This window comes from Lissotriton vulgaris, chromosome 5 (genome assembly GCF_964263255.1).
Source record: "Lissotriton vulgaris chromosome 5, aLisVul1.2, whole genome shotgun sequence".
In the NCBI taxonomy this organism is placed as follows: Eukaryota; Metazoa; Chordata; class Amphibia; order Caudata; family Salamandridae; genus Lissotriton; species Lissotriton vulgaris.
This window is the reverse complement of record NC_141693.1, coordinates 1,758,613,846-1,758,633,931: the sequence shown is the minus strand read 5'-3', so window position 1 is coordinate 1,758,633,931 and position 20,086 is coordinate 1,758,613,846.

Here is a 20,086-nt window from a genome sequence, read left to right as displayed (position 1 = left end):
GCTTTGGACCGGTACCGCTGATGTCGCCCCACTTTGGGCGCCAACTGAAGGACTGGGCTATTCTAAGGCCCAGCGGTGCCAGAGGACAACACCTGAAACCTTTGTGGGTTACCTGTTCCGGCGTACAAATCACAGAGACACGGGACACTTCCTTCGGCGTCAAAGATCGAGGTTTATTTACTGCAGGGAACACAGAAGTCACAAGAAGTACAACGCGTGTAGGTTCTAGGAGACTGCTTCAAATTGCAACAGTGGATTGCTCCTTTTATACATATCTCCGTCATAGCACAACATGGCGAACAAAAGGTTACAACTCAGTTCCCACAGTAAACTTCAAAAGGGTTGCTTTCATGTATTCAGGGTCCCGGAACATAATTACAGTAGCATCGCCGGTTCCCAACTGTAAAAGTACGTTATCCCACCATTAAGTACATTCCATTCCGGCTGTAAACGAGTTTAAGGAAAGAGTCAGAAACAGGTGCAAAGGAAGACAAAGATAGACAACAGATTGAAAAAGAGTGTAGGGGGCGATATCGGAAACACGATTGCAGGATCAAAGGAGTCGTGCCTAATGAATGCACGGCTGAAACAATAGACCGGCACGGCAAGATGAGCCTCGAGCGGGCCATCTGCCTTTGCAGTGTCATCCCCATCCCCCTCGTCATAAAAGACACCCTCAAAGGAACACGTGTCTTCCGCAAGAGCTTGGGAATCCTAGGGTCACGAAGTGGACAGTGTCCGTTCGCTGGCTACTTGAGGGCAAGAGACAAAATGGATGCCGTATCTAAAATGGAACCCGTGGGTTCAGATGAAGAAACCCACGAATAAGACGAACGGTTCAGTCCAGCGTAGCGAAAACGAGTACACCCACTAAACTCGTCATTTGCGGTTCATAGATACCAAACTCGTCCATATTCGAACGAGTCGAAAACACCACTATAATTGTCACGGAACCTCAGGCCAGGAATGAATACACTGATTCACATTTTCATCAATAATTGCATAGACTGCAATAGAGGTCGCAGTACAGAACGCCACCAGACACCAGTCTACAACGTAGCCAGCCCAGTACAGAGACCATTGTTAGACAGCATTAGACTATCTACATTTAGGCGTCCCTGTGGACGAACGCAGTCCCCCAAACACTAAATCAAGGTTCCTTTAGATGTGGCCTCAGCGCTCGGTTGGCGCTCGAACTGTTATAAAAGATTTGCGAGTCTTTATCGGCACATACGCAATTGGCACACTACACTCTGGCAAGGGTCCCGCAATTGTCTCTCGAGATTACAAAGAAGCCATGGCCAGTTTGGGCGTAGCATTGCGGTATTCTTCTCCATTCCATCCTGAGGGAAATTCTGTTGTGGAAAGAAAAAAATGGACATAAGCAGTCTATACCAGCTAGGGTGTTAGGTTCGAGTGATGGGTGGGTCAAACCTCTTTATGGGGTCCAACGCTCATTAAACAATTTGCCAAGAGGTTCGCTAGGGGGTGTCACTCTGTATGAGGTCCTATTTGGGACTAGAATATTGATTCCGGACCTTGACATGAAAGGCACAGTGGTGGAAAATAAAAAGTTTGATATCAAAGATCGTTTGGCTGTTTTACAGGACTTAAATGAACTAAGTTCGAAACAAAGCAACGTGTTCTTGAAGCCAACCACCACTGGGGAAAAAAACAACCGTCCCAGCAGGGCCTGTCTGGATACCAAAGCTTGGAGATCTAGTCAGAGAAAAGGTCCTGGACAAGAAGGAATTTGGGTCTTCTTACAGACAACCAGTACCTGTCCTAGCAATCCACAGATCAAGAACAGTTCTTTTGCTGCCCCTTGCTGGTATAAAGGAGAAAAGATTTGTGTCCATCGACCTGATCAAACCACACTATGTGGCCGATACTAAGCAGTAGGCCAAGTGGACTCCGACAATGTAGTAGACGCACTCCACTAGCTACAATCCGAGAGGTTCCAACTGAGAGACTCATCACCTTTGAAGATTCTACAGTGAGAAATGAAGGGCTAAGCAACAAGGCTATGGAACTCGTCCCTCTTGAGACCCAAATAACAGTTCGTCCTGATACACCTGTCTATAACGAAGTAACAAGTGATCAACTGGTTCCAGCGATTTCAGCTAATCATGATGCAATTCAAACCATTGACAGAACAGTGGCAGAATCAGTGGAGAAGTGTGGCTCAGGGGTTAGAGGCAGCAGACCCGGAAGCTGAGATCGGCCCTGGACCAGGGTTCAATTCCCCGCCTCGGCGGGTCTTGGGCTAAAAAATTCCATGTACTCGATAATTCTCGCTCCGGTGCCTTCTCGACTCACGGGTTCACACTCTGCGACTCTGGGCAATAGCTTGCTTAATCTCCACAACTGCCCCTCGTGGCGGGATGCCTGGCTTTCACCTTGTGGATACCCTGATGGGGTTATCTCACAGGGGAATACCAGGACGGGCTCCCTAAGCAAGCGCTTAGATACCGACCTCGGTCAGTGATTTGCGCTATATAAATACATGTACATTTCATTAACTTTGATACGTTTTCTGAGGATCCCAGCGAACCTCAAACGACGCCAGAACAAAGAACTTTTAAAGAACAAGCAACAGGCTTTTTTCATCTCCTGAAAAAGACTTATCTGGTTTCACCATGGATTGAACTATGGTTTGTTTTGGGAATATTCTTCTTTCTACTTTGGTTAGCTCTGGTACTAACTCTGGGTATGCTGATAAATGGAAGATATATTCAAATGGACACAGCAAGTAAAAAAGTGAACATACTTCTCAAGCCACACAAATCATCCCATTGTGAAGCAAGAGACTTGTCAGCAGTGAATATCACAGCCATACCTATACCAGATGGTATAGTATGGGACAGGTCGGAATATGACATTTTTGTCTCTTTTGAAGATTCCACACTTATTTAAGATTTCTTTAAATTACTTTATTACCTCTAGTACATTTTCTGATGATTGGGACTTCAAGACTGTTAATAACATGATGTCTGATTTAGAAATGTCTGCAGTATTCACAAATTATGAATATTTAGAGGGTTCATCAGACTATGAACAAATGTATTTTTATAACCACTATGGTCATCATTTCTTGGGCAAAACTACAATACCTAGAAATGTATTTATGTATAACCAATGGGAACATTGTCCTAAACCTCCAAAGGGTAGTCCAAAGACTTTTTGTAAAGAAATTTCCATATTTTTCAGGGTTCAACTTGTCAAATCCAGAATCGTTTTATTTTAAAAATGTGAACAAGACAGGAATGAAAAATATGTTAACCAATACAAAACAGATTTATTCTGCAGCCTTTATTGCCCAACTGTCAAAATAGGGTTTTGACTTTTGCAAAGACACCATTGATACAAAATCTGTCTAGGGTACAAAAGATTGGCAAGTGCAGCGGGTAGAAGCTTTGTTTATAGAGCCTGAATCAGCCCTGAACAAATTATGTTTTTGAATGACACTGTCCAACAAACGTCTTGCCTTGGGATAGCCAAGATCAAAGACATGAACACGCTGTTCATACCTGCACCTGCAAGTAATAGCCCTACACAGGGGGAGGTCGACTTACATAATATTTTGCATCACAACAGATCAGATCCAGAATGGAAAAAATTGTTGCTCTGGCCCACAGACACAAACAACTGTCAAGATCAATTCCTGAACAAAACACAGGGTTTCACTATCAATAGGCCAGACCGACACTATGTTCAAATACAGCATCCAGGGGTAGTAACAACATACAGTGTAGGGAAACGTTGCCTTGATTGGCTACAAAAAGCTACACTAGAGGATGTAAAACAACACTTATCTTTACTTAAAGAAGGCGCCCACGTTAGGGAATTCTTGCTAGGTCCAAGAAAACTGTGTCAAAAACATTTCATATATGCCGGTATCTACGCTGCTTATTATGAAATATGGAAGATTACCCAAGCAGAGACTGCAGAATGAACATGAGAAATGGATTGTATTAATTTAGATAAATCTCTCTTTGTAGTAGACAATGGGTTAACAACTCTGTCGTCCAGGATATATTCATTGGACAGCATTGTGTCTTCTGCCATAGACATCATGGAACAAGACTTGGTCATGCTGCAACATGGTCAGTCTCAATTACGTTCTATCATGGAATTCGGCTGGACGCTCCAAAACCTGTGTTGAGGCTATGTGCCTTGACGTTTAATCAACCCTACGTCACTGTTTTCAGAATTCAATCTCACTGATAAACAGATCAAACTGGCACAAAGGAGGTATACTATACAGCGCTGAGCATTGAAAAACTGAAAAAAATACTACTATTCATAGTGGCAGAGAAACCAGCTACTGAGTGGATCATACATGGTAAAATTACTCTGCCTGATACAACTTTCCATTTTCAATATTGCCTAAAACATATACCAGCAGGGAAATATGAAAGATTGGGTAAAGAATACATCAAGATATCCTGGGATTTACTTTACACACACACAGATGTTGGAGTGGGGGGCGTGAAGTGTTTCTTAGCGGTACAAACTGTGAAAACGCACTAAGCGGTTCTCTCCTTTGTCAGGGTATTAACTTACACTAGGCCTGTGATGGTTCCACTACAAACTTATCCTGTCACCTGCAAGGCTCACCAGCTGCAGTGATTATTCCAATTTTTGGACCACTTCCAAATGGAAGTTACTTCATGTTGAATGATCACAGCTGCTGTGGCATGGTGCCAGGTATCCCATATTTGGTAACGGTTACATCCAGGGTTACTTGCTGTATGCAAGTCTTGTTTCCACAAATACAGACAGTCAGGAAGTCGCCTCTATGGCCTTCACTGAACATCTCTTCTATATGAATTGATACTCTAAGCAGAATGAAAGCCATTCTTTTACAACAAACTGTGCCACTGACCTCGGCCACAGAAACCTATGATCTACAAGTCGCAAGGACTTCTACAGAGATACAAGCCCTTTTGAATACAAACTGCCCTATACATTTCTCAGAAATGTTACAACGTATCTTAAACATGTCTGATACGAGCGGTATTGTACATGTATTTAAGAACGTGTGTTCAGGGCTGTTAGCACCTTTTCAAGCAGTCCTCTGAATAATTCCCAACTTCATGCACTCTGTGTTTGGCGGACTGCCACTGCTTTTAGCACTCTGTGCAGGGATCCTATTTTTGCTCCTACTGCTGCGATATGGCAAGCCTAGTCACCAGCGTCACTCCAAGCACCATAGAGAGAGCTCTATTGGAGGTGAAGTGTCGTGAGTGCATCGTCCAAATTTTAGGCTTACCTCGTCTACAACAATTAAATACCACATGGTTTCTGTCATTCAGAACAATCTGTCAAGATTGCATCTTACCTGTTCTATGCTGCCTGCTTTGCGGTCAAGAATGCGTGCTATACATCTGTCTAACACTCCCATCAGTCATGCCTACGGATATCGATAGTCTGCTGGACCCGGTAACGGCCCATGCTGTGTGGGCCCTAGCGGCTACCAATCCTGATGAAGACATTCATAGAGATCGCACAGACGCAAATTCCTACTGCTGAGGTACGAGAGGAAACAACAGACACGCAGGTAACATCCGGTACGAACATTGCTGATGCGACCAATGCTTATGGCGATGCTTCTCATCTATGTGCGGTTAGTCTTCTAAACAAGGTCATTCAACTTTCACCTACAACGGTAGACAACGTTTTGTCTACAGGATTAGAAGATTTGATGTTTTCTCCATCCCCATACACTGACATTTGATTCAGCACACAGTGTACCGGGAAGACTCTGAATTTGGCCTTAATTTTTTCAAAACAAAGAATAAACTTGGAACTTTTTCCAATGATGAATTTTTCTTCTCCAAATTTGTATTTTTCTTTTTTGGCAAAGTAATCTGCTTACGGTAGAACTATTCATAGAAAACAGAATTATTTGAAACACTTTCAGAGACTATATGTCACCATATCAATAACAACTGTTTTATGTAACTTGACATGAAATGGTTTTGGCTTTTTTCTTCTGTATTTACGAGTCATTTCATCATTCATTTAGCATTTGCTGTAAATATATGCTTGGAATGAAACATTGCTTTAATATGTACAGCACCATTGCATTTTTATGCATAGCAACAGTTTATAATGCATTTTTTACAATGTATTTTGGACATGTTTTTAGCACTTCATGTGTAGCTATATTTTAGATATGTTTAGCATGTTTAGAAGTAAGTAATGTCATTCATACGAAAGTGAAGTGGGTGTTGTGTGTCGATTTCTTGGAAAACCAGACTCTTAAGCCTTTAGGACTTCCCCTTCCTTGGATTATTGATTTCTCCAAGAACTCATTTGTTATGCATGAACATCTATTCCTTAGGAGTTCATTCATGATGTTCTTCTGCCCGACTTTTACGTCAATACTGGCATTCCTAAACACCTTCAAGGTATTATTATACTTTTACTTGCCATGGCAAATCATGGTTCGGCTGCATACTTGCACGACACAGCTCGCCACAGCAAGTTCAGAAGAAAGTTGAGTCCCCGCCTGACGCACTGACCAGATGCTGTCATCCTCCTTGCAGAGAATCCCAAGTTTCTTTATTTCCTGCATAGTTACTTAAAACTATTGCAATATTATTAGATAAAATAAAAAAATATATTTACAATTTAGACAGCGTTTGTATGATTTCCTCCAAGTTCCCTGCATTTTTTTTATTGTTAGCTTATAAATGGGGATCTTCAGATTAAAACCAGATTAAAACCAAATGTTGGATAAATCTTTACAATATAAAATCAGAGTTTATTGTAAACATAATATGTGTCCTTATATGTCTGGATGCTATAATTTGCAGACTTGTGTTCCTTTGGACCAGCCATGGATTTCTTTAGCAAGTCATCATGTTTGTATTGACCAGGTTTTCTTCCACTTATTAAGCGGGTTAATCCTTTACGTCTAGCAGTCTGTTCTTATTATGGTCTGGTTAGGGACATGTTCCTGTGAGCAGTGTGCTGACAAGCCTGGTTCAGTTGTTGTTGTCTTGGGCATTTTTTGTTGAGCCAGCATAAGGAATTTGTTGTGTATTTATTTACTGGGTTTAGGTATGCTAGCACTGCTTGACTCCTGGTGCGAATGCCTTCTGTCTGAAGGGGTCTTTGAGAAGCTGTATCCGTGCTTGGTGCAGGTCCTTGCATAAGCAGATTAGGTGTAGTATGTTGCCTCGTTTGGTGTTGCACAACCTGCAAAGCTCTTCTGTTAGTGACCTTTGCCATGGTGGGAGATGCTGAGCGCATGGAAGTATTCCCATCCTGTGCCTCAGAAAGTTCATTTTTATGGACTTCGGGTACCCCTGGTTGAAATATGATTGTGGAGCTAGTGAATTATAGGAGTTGAGGGTCATCCAGGCGTGAGATCTATTTGAGAAGCTTGCTTTGTCTTCCACCAAGGAGATTTGTTTTAGGGTTTCCCAGACCAGTTTTTTTTTTAATTGGTATAGCCAATTTGTGCATCCCAGAGTTCTGCAAATTGGGTAGATTCTAGGGCTAGCTGTAGTTAGCTTCTGGCTTTAGAGGCTCCCTATGCTGTATATCCTGCCACAGCAGATTGTTTAGCGTTTTTGTGGTGCCACTTCTGATCTTGTGCAAGCAAATGATGTACGCACCATGCCTAGCTAGATCTTGTCGTAGGAGGCCAAATTCCAGCCTTATTTGGGCAGGTGAGGTGTAGGACGGAAGGCTGAACATGATTCCATAGGCCTTGACCTGTGTGTTTTCCAGCTCCTTTGCAACTCTTCCCCGCATTACCTCACTGCCATAGGTAATAAAGTGGAGTAGTTTGGCCCAAACTACCTTCTAAACCGGAGTCAGGGTAGGCCCCATTAGCTTATTTGCGAGATTTTTCACTGTTAGGGCAAACACAGACCTTTCCTTCTGGCTTCCTCTTCACGGTGCCAGAACGACCCATCCTTATCGAATGTAACTCCAAGGTACTTGTATTCCTGAACTGGGTCAAGTTTTGTGCCACCAAGAAACCAGCTTTTATGGAGGTTCTGTTTTTTAGTTTATTGACATTGTCCGTGTCTTGCTCAGGTTAATTTTTAAGTTGTTTTCTGTGGCATAGTTCTGTATTTCCATCAGTATGTTGTAGTGTAGTTCCTAGTTTCCCACTAGGCCCTGCGCATTGGAATAACATAAACAGTAGTATCGACGTGGAACTGGCTATATTCCAGGCCTCCACTGACTATGCTAAACTTAATTGGGTTGTGTTACCAACTAGCTCAGAGGTCACTGGAAACTTTCTTCTCTGCATAGGAAGTGATCAGCTTCCTTGGCACAGACAAGAAGGGATTCAGTTTTCCAACAACCGTGCAACATGACAACTTTGCTCCTCAGATCAAGAGTCGATCTCTAGGGTCGTGTGAAACAATAGACATAGATTTCACTCAGTCAGTCTGGTGCAGTTTACTTTCACAATATGTAGAGAATAGAGAGACGGGCGTTTATCAATAAAGGTTGACATTTATTGAACAGTCTTTCTTCTCGTACAAGAGAAATGTATTGCCACAATTGCAATAACTGTTATTATAAAAAGTACGTACAGTAAGATAAGAATTGCGAAATAGAACTGTAAAAGCATTGATATGGTTTCTTAGCCATACAATGGTTTAAAAGTAATAAAACATATATACAGTCATATATACATTAGGCTAACATACTCAACTGGTGCTTCTAACTAAGCCTACCCCGGTGTGCCTGACCTAAGCCTAACACGTGAGAAGGGGAGTAAGTAAGTATCTTAAGTTAAGTTGGTTTTGCCAAGGTTTGTTTCAAGAATTCTCTTCTAAGGGTTTAGTCAACACCATACCTCTGAATAGAATGATGGAGGATTGGTATCTCCTTCAGGGGTCTCTCTCGATATCCCAGTCACCCGCGAGGGTAAACCGGAAGCGCCGGGACTGGATTTCTCTGCACGAGAAAGGCAGCGGCTTCTCTCAGCGCGTCGGGAGGAAGGAGGGGTGACAGCGTCCGCGGGCAGCTAGGCTGGATGTCTTCGCAGAGGACGGCTGCACGGCTCCTCAAGCGTACTGAACCACAGTTCGCGCTGTAGCGGCGATAATGGTAATCAGTAGCTTCACCACCACAGGATAGCAGGCTGCAGCGACAGAGTGCTAGTTTTTACCAACACTGGTCATGCAGGCAGCTGGCATCAGCAACAGTAGCTCTCGCTCAACAGCAGCTAGCTTCGCATTGCTTAAGGCAACGTTGGTAATATTTATACCTGACAGGTGCCGGGTTTGACGCAAGTTTGCTGGACATAAGACGTCAATAAAAGATGTCACTAGGAAGTGGCAGCTATCAGTTGCTCATTAGAGTTCTATTACTAATCAAAACATAGCAAGCGGGGATTTCCAGGTTTTGCTAAGTTTTTATCTTGTTGAAGAACTCGGAGTGTTATCTAGGAATATCAGATAGTGACTGCTGCTCTGTCATTGCACTAATTGGTTGCAAAGGAAGTAGCAGAGAGTCATGCTGGAATGTGGCTCTGTGGCTCTGCTCGTGTGAGGCCAGAGATGACTTTTCAGAAAATCGCACTTGAACGGTTATGCCAATATAGGGAATAAAGGGCTTTATAGCCGAATAGGGGCATAAGGTCACAGTATCGATCAGGAACCTAGATAAGCACATGACACCCACTCCACGAATTCATGTCCATCAAAATTACTAAACTAAGCAATTAGATGCATGTGTAACAATGTGTAACATAGCCCACCCCAAAATACATAAATGCATTCGAAATAGGCGTACTTGTAATACATGGAATTTAGGTACTGTACGTAGTTTTAAAAGCATAGTAATCATTCAAAAAATTATTGCATATAAAATCAATGAACGATTATGCAAAAAGAATTACACATGAAGTATCTCTGACAGAAGAAATGCGAGATAAATCATCACATAAAAATGTATTGTAATAACATGTGTGCTAGAGGCTGGTGTAATGTTGTTATGTCTCTAGAAGTGTTTAGAAATAGAAGTGTGAAGCTTCTGTTCTCTAAGAATAGTTTTTACGTTAAGCAAAGAATTGTTCGTGCCAAAAAAAGTAAAAGGGTCAATATTCGAAAAATTGTCCAATTCAAAGAAAAATCAGTTTACCAAAGCTCCTGGCAGTTTTTTGTTGATCAAAACTGAAGGCCGAATCCAGAGTTCATAGGAACGCTGTGTGTCGGAAAGCTTTTCAAAAGTTATTGTTTCTCTATGGGTGAGAACATCGTATCAGACAGGCTCGCAAAGAATTGGTCTACAAAATCAGGTGATAGTTCAACCAAATTAGATAGCGCTGAAACTTGGCAGGTGTGAGAATGATTGCTGTCATCGAAGGCAGGATCAGCAATGCTCACAGAACGTTGTACCTGGATGATGTTGCTTTTGTCACTCGCTCCACTGTTACCACTTGGCTGTAGTACAGGAGTCTCCACGAATGCCGTCATCAGGATTGGTAGCCGCTGGGGACAACACAATGCGTGAGCCGTTATTGGACTTAGCAAAGTATCGGCGTCCATTGGTACTGCTGATGGAAGTGAAAGACAGATGTCCAACACGCATTCCTCGCCGCAAAGCATACACCGTAGCACAGGTAAAATGCAATTTTGCCATATCGGTCTGAATGAAAGGAACCAGGTCATGTTTAGATCTCTCAGCCTGGCCAATCCGAGGACGTTAGTTATCCTGTCCCTGTAGCGCATTGCTAGGATTGTCTCTTCCATTCCCATGGGAGCTATGTCTGAGCCGAGGCTTGCCATAACGTAGCAGGAGGGTCAAAAATAGAATCCCTGCGATGAGTCCAAAAAATAGTGGAATACCACCAAAAATGGAGTGCACAAAATTAGGAAATATTCCCAAAATTGCCTGGAAGGGTGTTAGCAGTCCCGTAAAGACTGTCTTAAATATGCCTGGGATGCTCGTAGCACTAGACATGTTAAGGAGTTGGTCGAGCATTTGTACGAAATGCACGGGGCAATTTGTTGATAAAAGGTCATGGACCTCAGTAGCCGTCCTTGCGACTAGAAGATCATACGTCTCTTTAGATGACGTTAAAGGCACTGTTGTCTGTAAAAGCACAGATTTCATTTTGCTTAATGTATCAATTCGTATAGAATAGAGATTCAGACGAGGCCAGATGGGAGTCACTATGTCTGGAGGCCCGCTCGGGAACAATGCTTGCATACAGCATTTGACCATGGACGTTACTTCTACTAGATAACTTAGTCCGGGCGCGAGGCCACAGCACCTGTGATCCGTTCTTAGAATGTAACTCCCGTTTGCGAGTTGCATAAAGAAGGGCTCTATCTGAGTTGCAGGTGTGACTAGCTGGTGGCATGAAAGGTTGTTTGAATTTCCATCACATGCTCCGTGTAAATTAATACCCTGACACAAAAGTATACCGCTTAGTGAGTGTTTACAGTTGTCACCACTAAGAAATACATTTTTGTCACTGTCACTGTAGCAAGAATGAGTGTATGGTAATTTCCATTCGGATTTTATATATCCCTTACCCAATTGTTCATACTGGCCAGCAGGTATGTTTTCAAGGCACTTATGAAATCGGAAAGTTGTTATCGGAATTGTGATAATTCCGTGTATTATCCATTCAATGACAGGACTCTCTGACATTGTCAATGGTAATCTCTCGAGTTTCTCGATGCTCAAGATTGTATAGTCTGCTCCTTTCTGTGCCAAACTGATCTGTTTATCAGTAAGGTTAAAAATGGAAAACAATGACGTTGTGTTAATTAAACGCCAAGGCACATAGCCTGAACGAAGATTTTGCAGCGTCCAGCCTAGTTCTATAATAGAGCGTAGTTGAGACTGGCCATGTTGTAACATTAGCAAATCTCTGTCTATCACATCAAAGGCAGAGGATACAATATTGTCCAAAGAATATATTCTGGAAGACAGAGTCATTAACCCATTGTCTACCACAGAAAGTGATTTCTCCAAATTAATACGATCAATTTCTCGTATCTTTTCAGCAGTTTCAATTTGCTTTACTTTCCAAGCCTCGTTGTATGAAGCATAGATGCTGGTCGCTATGAAACGCTTTTGACGCTGTTTGCGTGGTCCAAGAATGAAATCGCGCAAATCAGCACCATCTTTTAATAAAGACAAGTGTTGCTTAATTTCAGCCAGTGTGGATGTAGCTAGCCATTCTAGGCAGAGTCTACCTACACTGTATGTTGTTATTATTCCTGGATGTTGTCTCTGGGAATATCTTGAGTCTAATCTGGTCATTTTTAAACCCTGTGTTTTATTCAGGAATCTATCTTGACAGCTATTTGTGTCTGTAGGCCAGATTAACCACTTTTTCCAATCAGGATGTGTTCTGTTGAAATGTAAAATGTGTGACACGTCTAACTCATTATCTGCAGTTGCATTCTCAGCTATTGGCTTTGGTATAGACGGTGTTTTCATTTCTTTGTTCTTAGCTAGGCCAAGACAGGATGTTTGGTGTACAGTGTCATTTAAAAATAACATTTGTTCTGGTATCATGCAGGTTCTAAACAGTGCTTCTAAGCCTTGCACCTGCCAATCTTTTGTACCCCAAATTGTTTTCGTTTCAATATTATTTTTCCAATAATCAAAACCAAATGTCATCATTTTGTCATAAAATGCTTCTGAATATATCAATTTAGAATTTGTCAGCATCGTTTTCATTCCTGTTTTATCTAACAGTTTGTAATAAAACGTTTCTGCATCACTGGTGTTAAACCCTGAAAAATATTTGAATTTCTCAAAAAATGCTTTAGAACTGCTTTTAGGTGGTGTAGAACAATGTTCCCATTGATTATACATAAAAACATTTCTAGGCTGTGCAGATTTATGCAAGTAATGATCCCCATAGTGGGTGTAACAGAATAACTGCTCATAACTAGATGAACCTTGTAAATAATCATGATCTGTGAATCTAGCTGACATAACTAAATCAGACATCATGTCATTAATACTGTTAAAGTCCCAATCATCAGAGAATGTACTTGGTGTAACAAAGTCACTTAAGGAAACCTTTAGTTGATGAGGATACTTCAGGATTTCGACCGGACCATAGATCTCATAGTCTGTTTTCTCCCATACTACCCCACCAGGTATTGGAATTGCTGTGACATTTACTGTTGACAGTTCTCTTTTCTTCACGTGGGATGATCTGTGTGGTTTCAGGACTAGGTTGATGTTCTGACTTGCTGTGTCCATTGTAATATATTTTCCTTCAATGAATTTTCCCAAACACAGTACCATGATGAGCCAAAGCAGGAGGAAAAATACACCTAGACCGAACCAGAACTCTAGCCAAGGGGAAACAAGGTAGATTTTCTTCAGTTGATGAAAGAGTTCCGTTGCTTTTTCTTTTAAAAGATTTTTTTGTTTCTGGCATCACTTCGGGGTCGTTTTCATCTTCAGAGAAGTTGTCGAAGTTGATGAAATAACCAGAGGCAGTTCTGTCAATTGAGGGGATTGTTTTTTCAATCTGTCTCTCGGTAGCATTTTCTGATGCCACATTAGTGTAGACTGGTGTTGATTCTTGACAAACTGTTTCAATCTGTGTTTCAAGAGGCACGAGTTCCATGGCATTATTGCATAGTCCTTCATTGTGCACTGCAGGCTGATCGAATGTGATGAGTCTTTCAGTTTGAACCTCTTGGATTGTTGCAAGTTTGGGTATTCTGTTGTTTCTTGGGAGTCCACTGGGCCTACTGTTGATTATAGGCCACATGCTTGTGGTTTTACCAGATCGATGGACACGATTCTGTTCTCCTTTTTACCAGCAAGGGGCGGTAGCACGACTGATCTTGTTCCGGTGACTGCCAAGACAGGTACTGCTTTTCTGTAAGAAGGCCCAAATTCCTTCTTAACCGCGATCTTTTCTCTGACTAGATCCCCAATCTTTGGAATCCAGACAGGCTTTGCTGGGGCTGTTGCGGGTGGTGCCTCGTCAGTGGTACTTGGCTGTTGCTTTAACTTTATGTTGCTTAATGATTTTCTTGTTTCATTCAGTTCCTGTAAAACAGCCAAACGGTCTTTTACTTCAAACTGCTTTGTTTCTTTTTGTACCACTGACATCTGACTATCGAGGTCCTGAACGTTCATTCTAATTCCGAACAATAGTTCGTATGGGCTGAAACCTTTTAGAGAATTTCTTGGCATGTTGTTAAGACTAGTCTGGACACTTATTAAATGTTTGACCCACCCAGCGCCTGAACCTAATACCTTCGCTGTTATAGATTGCTTTATGTCCCGGTTTTTTCTTTCCATCACACTTGTGCGATGGATAAGAATACCGCAACCCAATTCCCATGCTAGCCATGGCCCCCCTATAGGCTCGAGAGCTAAAAGCAGGACCCTGGTCAGAATGGAACGTGGTAATTGCGTATATGCCGATATGGACTCGCTAATCTTTTATAACAGTTCTAGCGTCAGCCGAGTGCTGGAGGCCTCATTATTTAAGTGTATTTCGTCTTAAACGTTGTACACTGGGACGCGCTTCTCTTCTTTGATTGCGCAGATAGACCGCCTTATGCTGTCTAGAAGGGATCCTGAAACTACACTGGCCTGTTCATTACTGCGATCTCTGTTGCAGTCTTCACAATTTTGAGCAAAACTTTGAATATCTATACTCATTCCTGGCCACCAGTACTCTGATTGCAATTCTTTCAGAGAGGCTTTGATTGTTTGGTGTCTCAGTCCCAACCCCATGTGTGCTTCCAGTAAGAGGAAGCCCCTCCTGCTCCTGTTTGGAATTACTCTATCCCCCACTCCAGGGATTCGAGCAAAAGGAACGGAGTTTGCATCGATTATGTATGCATAATTGAGTGGATAGTTTACGGGTAGTGCTGCGCAGTCGCCTTTTACGGTCGTTCTTACTGCCAGCATGGTTTCCCCGTCTATATACTTATCTGTACGCTTTTTTGTGGCTACGGAAGCCGGGTTAGTTGCTTCCGTGGTGGCTGTATTAGCCAATGAATTCCCTGCAACGTGAACGCCATCACGTTGAAGACTCTGTGCGTGAATCACGTGAGTCATTTGTAGTTCTTTGTGTAAAAGAGCTACCTCGTTCCAGAGCTTTTTATGCTTTATTGTGGCACCTGTGTCATCTTTGTAGTCGTTTTCGATCCAACTCTGCAGTTTGTTATTGAAAGAATTGACGCAAAAATGAGAATCGCACACTATAAGTGTGGGGAATTCGCGTTCTGCATTTTCGAGCGCCATCTTTAAAGATCTGATTTCAGTTCTTTGAGCCGAACAGTACTTAACTGATTCAGTTTTTGTTATTTTCGGTTTGATTTTACCGCACAGCCAACGACATTTAATGATCGCACATGCTGCATCGTAGGATTTTCTTTCTACGTTGAAATGCTGTACAAAGCTATCTGTGTAGATTATACAGGCGTATTGTGGGAGAGGCAGGATTTCGATTGGCAGAGGATATTCTTCTTCATAATCTAAATCATTCAGTTCTGTGTATTGCGGGGCGAAAAAGTATTTCACATCTTCCGCTCCTAGAGAATCTATGCACTGTATCCATTTTGGATTCAGTGACACTGTAGGCAGGTTTACTGGGCTGAATAGCGCCTCGAAGGCGGATTCCGCTGTGAGGATATTAATCCGTTTGCCGTGTGCTAGTTCTCTTTCATTTGCTAATGCGATTTGCACTGCGTTCACAGTTTTTTCTGTGCGACTGAATGTTTTTTCTGCTTGTGTGTACAAGTGAGATTTAATTGAAATTGGTACCTTTTCTCCCTCATTAGAGGTTAGGTATGTGAATCCGCATCTTCCTGGGATGACTCGGATTACAAGATCACGTGTGTTGTCACGTGTATCTAATTTTGTTTTTGCTAACATGTCTGTTTGCAGTGATCTCAAAATTTCTGTGTGTTTTTGAGTCCAATTGATTTGTTTTAAATCAGGTTTAATTAGTTCGTAGAGAGGTTTAACCCTCTCTGCGTAATTTAGGATGTAAGTTCTTCCGAAATTCAGAAAACCTAGTATTGATTGTAAATTCTTCAGCGTTTTTGGAGCTTGGAGTACAGCGCACTTCTCTAAGAAGTTGTCCGCTAGGCTTTTCCCTTCACTTGATAATTCGTACCCTAAAAATAGTACTGTCAGATGGGCAATTCGGGACTTTTTAAAGTTGAATTTGTAACCCTCCGCTGCGAACCCAAGTATAATGGTGTTCACTCTTTTCAAGTGAGTATCCAAGTCGTCGTCTGTGAGATAAATATCATCTACGTAAGATAATGCTTCATCATCATAGATCTGTAGTAACTCTGTTACCCTAGCTGAGAATAGTCCTGGGCTGTTCTTGAACCCCTGTGGGAGTCGACAGAATTTTTTCTGCGACCCAAATGCGGAGAAAGCGGTCAAGTATCTGCTTTCTGGTGCAATGTTTTGACAAAAGAAACCATTAGAAATGTCTAATGTCGTTTTATATTTTTTCCTAACTATATTATTCATTAGGGCTGCACTATGCGAGTTTTGTACTGCAAAAGTTTTGCAACATGTATTAAGATGTCTGTAGTCCAAAACTAGACGATATGAATTGTCTGGCTTGGAGACAGGAAACAAAGGATTGTTCATTTGAGAGGTGCATGTTTCAATCACCCCCTGGTACTCAAGTTGATCTAAGATCTCCCTGACTTGTTTTTTAGCTTCTTGCTTTATGGGATACTGCCGTTGGGCAGTTGGTTCACTTTTTAATTGGATTTTGTGAGGCGGTGAATCCTCATCCCATCCTACGTGATTTTTATACAATGCAGGTGCCTGGGCTACTGCCCATTTCCTGGCATATGTGTATTTTTTGTGAATCGGAATGTGATTCGAGAAGGCAGGCATAATCACTTCTTCGCCACGAGGGCACTCCCTGACAAACTCCGGGGGCCAATCTTTTTCAGCTAACAGAATATCATAGCCTTTTGAGAGCTTATCCCAAAATAGACCCTTAATTTTCCTAGTCTTATCACCCTCCATACGCAATGTTATTTCGTATATTTTATGGGGCTCGCTAAGTCTGGCGTCGGCAGTTTCAACCTGAATGTATTCATTCGTGTCCACTGTCTCCAGATGACTCATCAAGTTCTTGCGCGCTATACTGATCTCTGCTGCACTGTCCAACATTGTCAATGCCCACTCCCCGTTTTTCAACTGTGTCCTCAGTATTCTCGGCATGGTTGATTACTCTAATACTGGCTACCTTCTTTTTCTGAAATTGAGATTTCTTATTTTGAGCAGGTTCCTTGTCTTTGGACTTGGTGTGCTCTCCTGGGTCTGACCGTCCTCTTCTTTCCGAATTCTGTGGAAGAGATCGAGAGGGACGTGTATCAATACTTTGATATCTATCAGGTTTTTTTATATTATCCCTATTTCTAAGGTTATATCTTTTCTCAGAGGGCTCCCGTTGGGGAGACTGGCGTTCTCGAGTCGGAGTTCTTTCCCTCCGTCGAGGAGACCTTCCTCTGGTCTGGAAAACTTTTTCCTTGGGAGTGGATTGTTTATTTCCATCCCAGCTCTTTTTAGGAGTATTTAAATTATTTTTAATAAATAATTTTTCAGGATTTTCGAGCAGTTGGGGCTTAACTGGTTTTCCACCCAAGCTGTCTCTACCTAATTCTTCATAGCATTTTTCTATGATTTTTGCAAGCTCAACAGGATCTTTTATATCTGTTTCCCTCAACTTCTGGCGAATCGCCACAGATGCTGCTTCTCCCTTTACATTGGCTAATAATATAGCCGTGACCTGCTTGAAGTCTTTCAGTAATTTCATACCTAGATTTAAAGCTGGTTCTGGACCGAATTCATTTTGAATCTGTTTTAGCACGTCTGGTATTACCGCCATAGACGGAACACCGTGTGTTTTTGTGTAAATGGAAGCAAAGACTGTACCCCAAGTGTCGCAGTCCTCCACGTGTGGTGCGATTCCCATAGGAAGGCAGATGGTCAAGATTCTGTGTTTCTCAATAGGGGTAGTATCAGGAAATACTGCCTCTATTTGAGTGATTTTCTGGGCTAACCAGAAAGGAATTTGTTCCCGTTTTACGGGTGTTTTACCAAGACATGACTGTATGTTCTGTGGTGTAATTTTATTTGTGTTCCCCTGATGAGGGGTCAGCTGTGGTGAATTAACAGCTGGCTGGACTGTTGCAGTCCGTATTACATATTGGACTAATTGCCTATGTATTTTTATTAATGTGTTTAGCTGTGCTAACAGCTCTTCTTTTGACATTTTTGCAATGTCAGGATGTGGTGTGTAGCTGGCTAGAACCGGCCACGTGGCTCCTGGTCTACCTAGTGGACCGAGCCTAGTTATGTGATCATTGTGTTTTAGGGCGCCATTAAACCAGAGCAGGTGCTCTTGAAATTTAAGTGGGATTTCAATCTCCTCGAAAGGAGCGTACTCTCCCGGTGGTTCCTCTATTTTGTAATAGTGAAACTCTTGTGTTATAGCGTTTACCGCTGGAAAGTTTATCCATGAATAGAATACCTCTGTCTGCCGATACTCGTGAGCCTCTATCACGAAAATTACTGTACCACCTTGAGGTGGCAGTCCGTTTTCTATAAGTTTCAAAGTTATAGATCTTCTTAACTGGACCGGGATGATAATAGCATCCGGGTCTGTGTATTCGGGACCTTGCTGAGTCGCATCTACTGCGGCCCCAGAGGTGCCGTTGTTTTCTACTGACATTGTATGAATGCAGTTTTTGCAGAGTAGGTCTCCAAGGAGACAAAGATTAGATGCACAATATTTTGGAACACTGTATCCTTCAACGTTGAATAAACCGGAGCTTTACATAGGAATCTCTTCCTACTAAGGTCGGGCGGATTTTAACCTTTCACCCACTCCAGACGTCTATTGGAGTATTTACGGGTGAAAGGGGTGTGAAATATGCACGACTGAGTTACTCTACAAGTCTTACGTTAGTTTATCGCCTTACCAAACGTTGGGCGCCATGTAGTGTAGTTCCTAGTTTCCCACTAGGCCCTGCGCATTGGAATAACATAAACAGTAGTATCGACGTGGAACTGGCTATATTCCAGGCCTCCACTGACTATGCTAAACTTAATTGGGTTGTGTTACCAACTAGCTCAGAGGTCACTGGAAACTTTCTTCTCTGCATAGGAAGTGATCAGCTTCCTTGGCACAGACAAGAAGGGATTCAGTTTTCCAACAACCGTGCAACATGACAACTTTGCTCCTCAGATCAAGAGTCGATCTCTAGGGTCGTGTGAAACAATAGACATAGATTTCACTCAGTCAGTCTGGTGCAGTTTACTTTCACAATATGTAGAGAATAGAGAGACGGGCGTTTATCAATAAAGGTTGACATTTATTGAACAGTCTTTCTTCTCGTACAAGAGAAATGTATTGCCACAATTGCAATAACTGTTATTATAAAAAGTACGTACAGTAAGATAAGAATTGCGAAATAGAACTGTAAAAGCATTGATATGGTTTCTTAGCCATACAATGGTTTAAAAGTAATAAAACATATATACAGTCATATATACATTAGGCTAACATACTCAACTGGTGCTTCTAACTAAGCCTACCCCGGTGTGCCTGACCTAAGCCTAACACGTGAGAAGGGGAGTAAGTAAGTATCTTAAGTTAAGTTGGTTTTGCCAAGGTTTGTTTCAAGAATTCTCTTCTAAGGGTTTAGTCAACACCATACCTCTGAATAGAATGATGGAGGATTGGTATCTCCTTCAGGGGTCTCTCTCGATATCCCAGTCACCCGCGAGGGTAAACCGGAAGCGCCGGGACTGGATTTCTCTGCACGAGAAAGGCAGCGGCTTCTCTCAGCGCGTCGGGAGGAAGGAGGGGTGACAGCGTCCGCGGGCAGCTGGGCTGGATGTCTTCGCAGAGGACGGCTGCACGGCTCCTCAAGCGTACTGAACCACAGTTCGCGCTGTAGCGGCGATAATGGTAATCAGTAGCTTCACCACCACAGGATAGCAGGCTGCAGCGACAGAGTGCTAGTTTTTACCAACACTGGTCATGCAGGCAGCTGGCATCAGCAACAGTAGCTCTCGCTCAACAGCAGCTAGCTTCGCATTGCTTAAGGCAACGTTG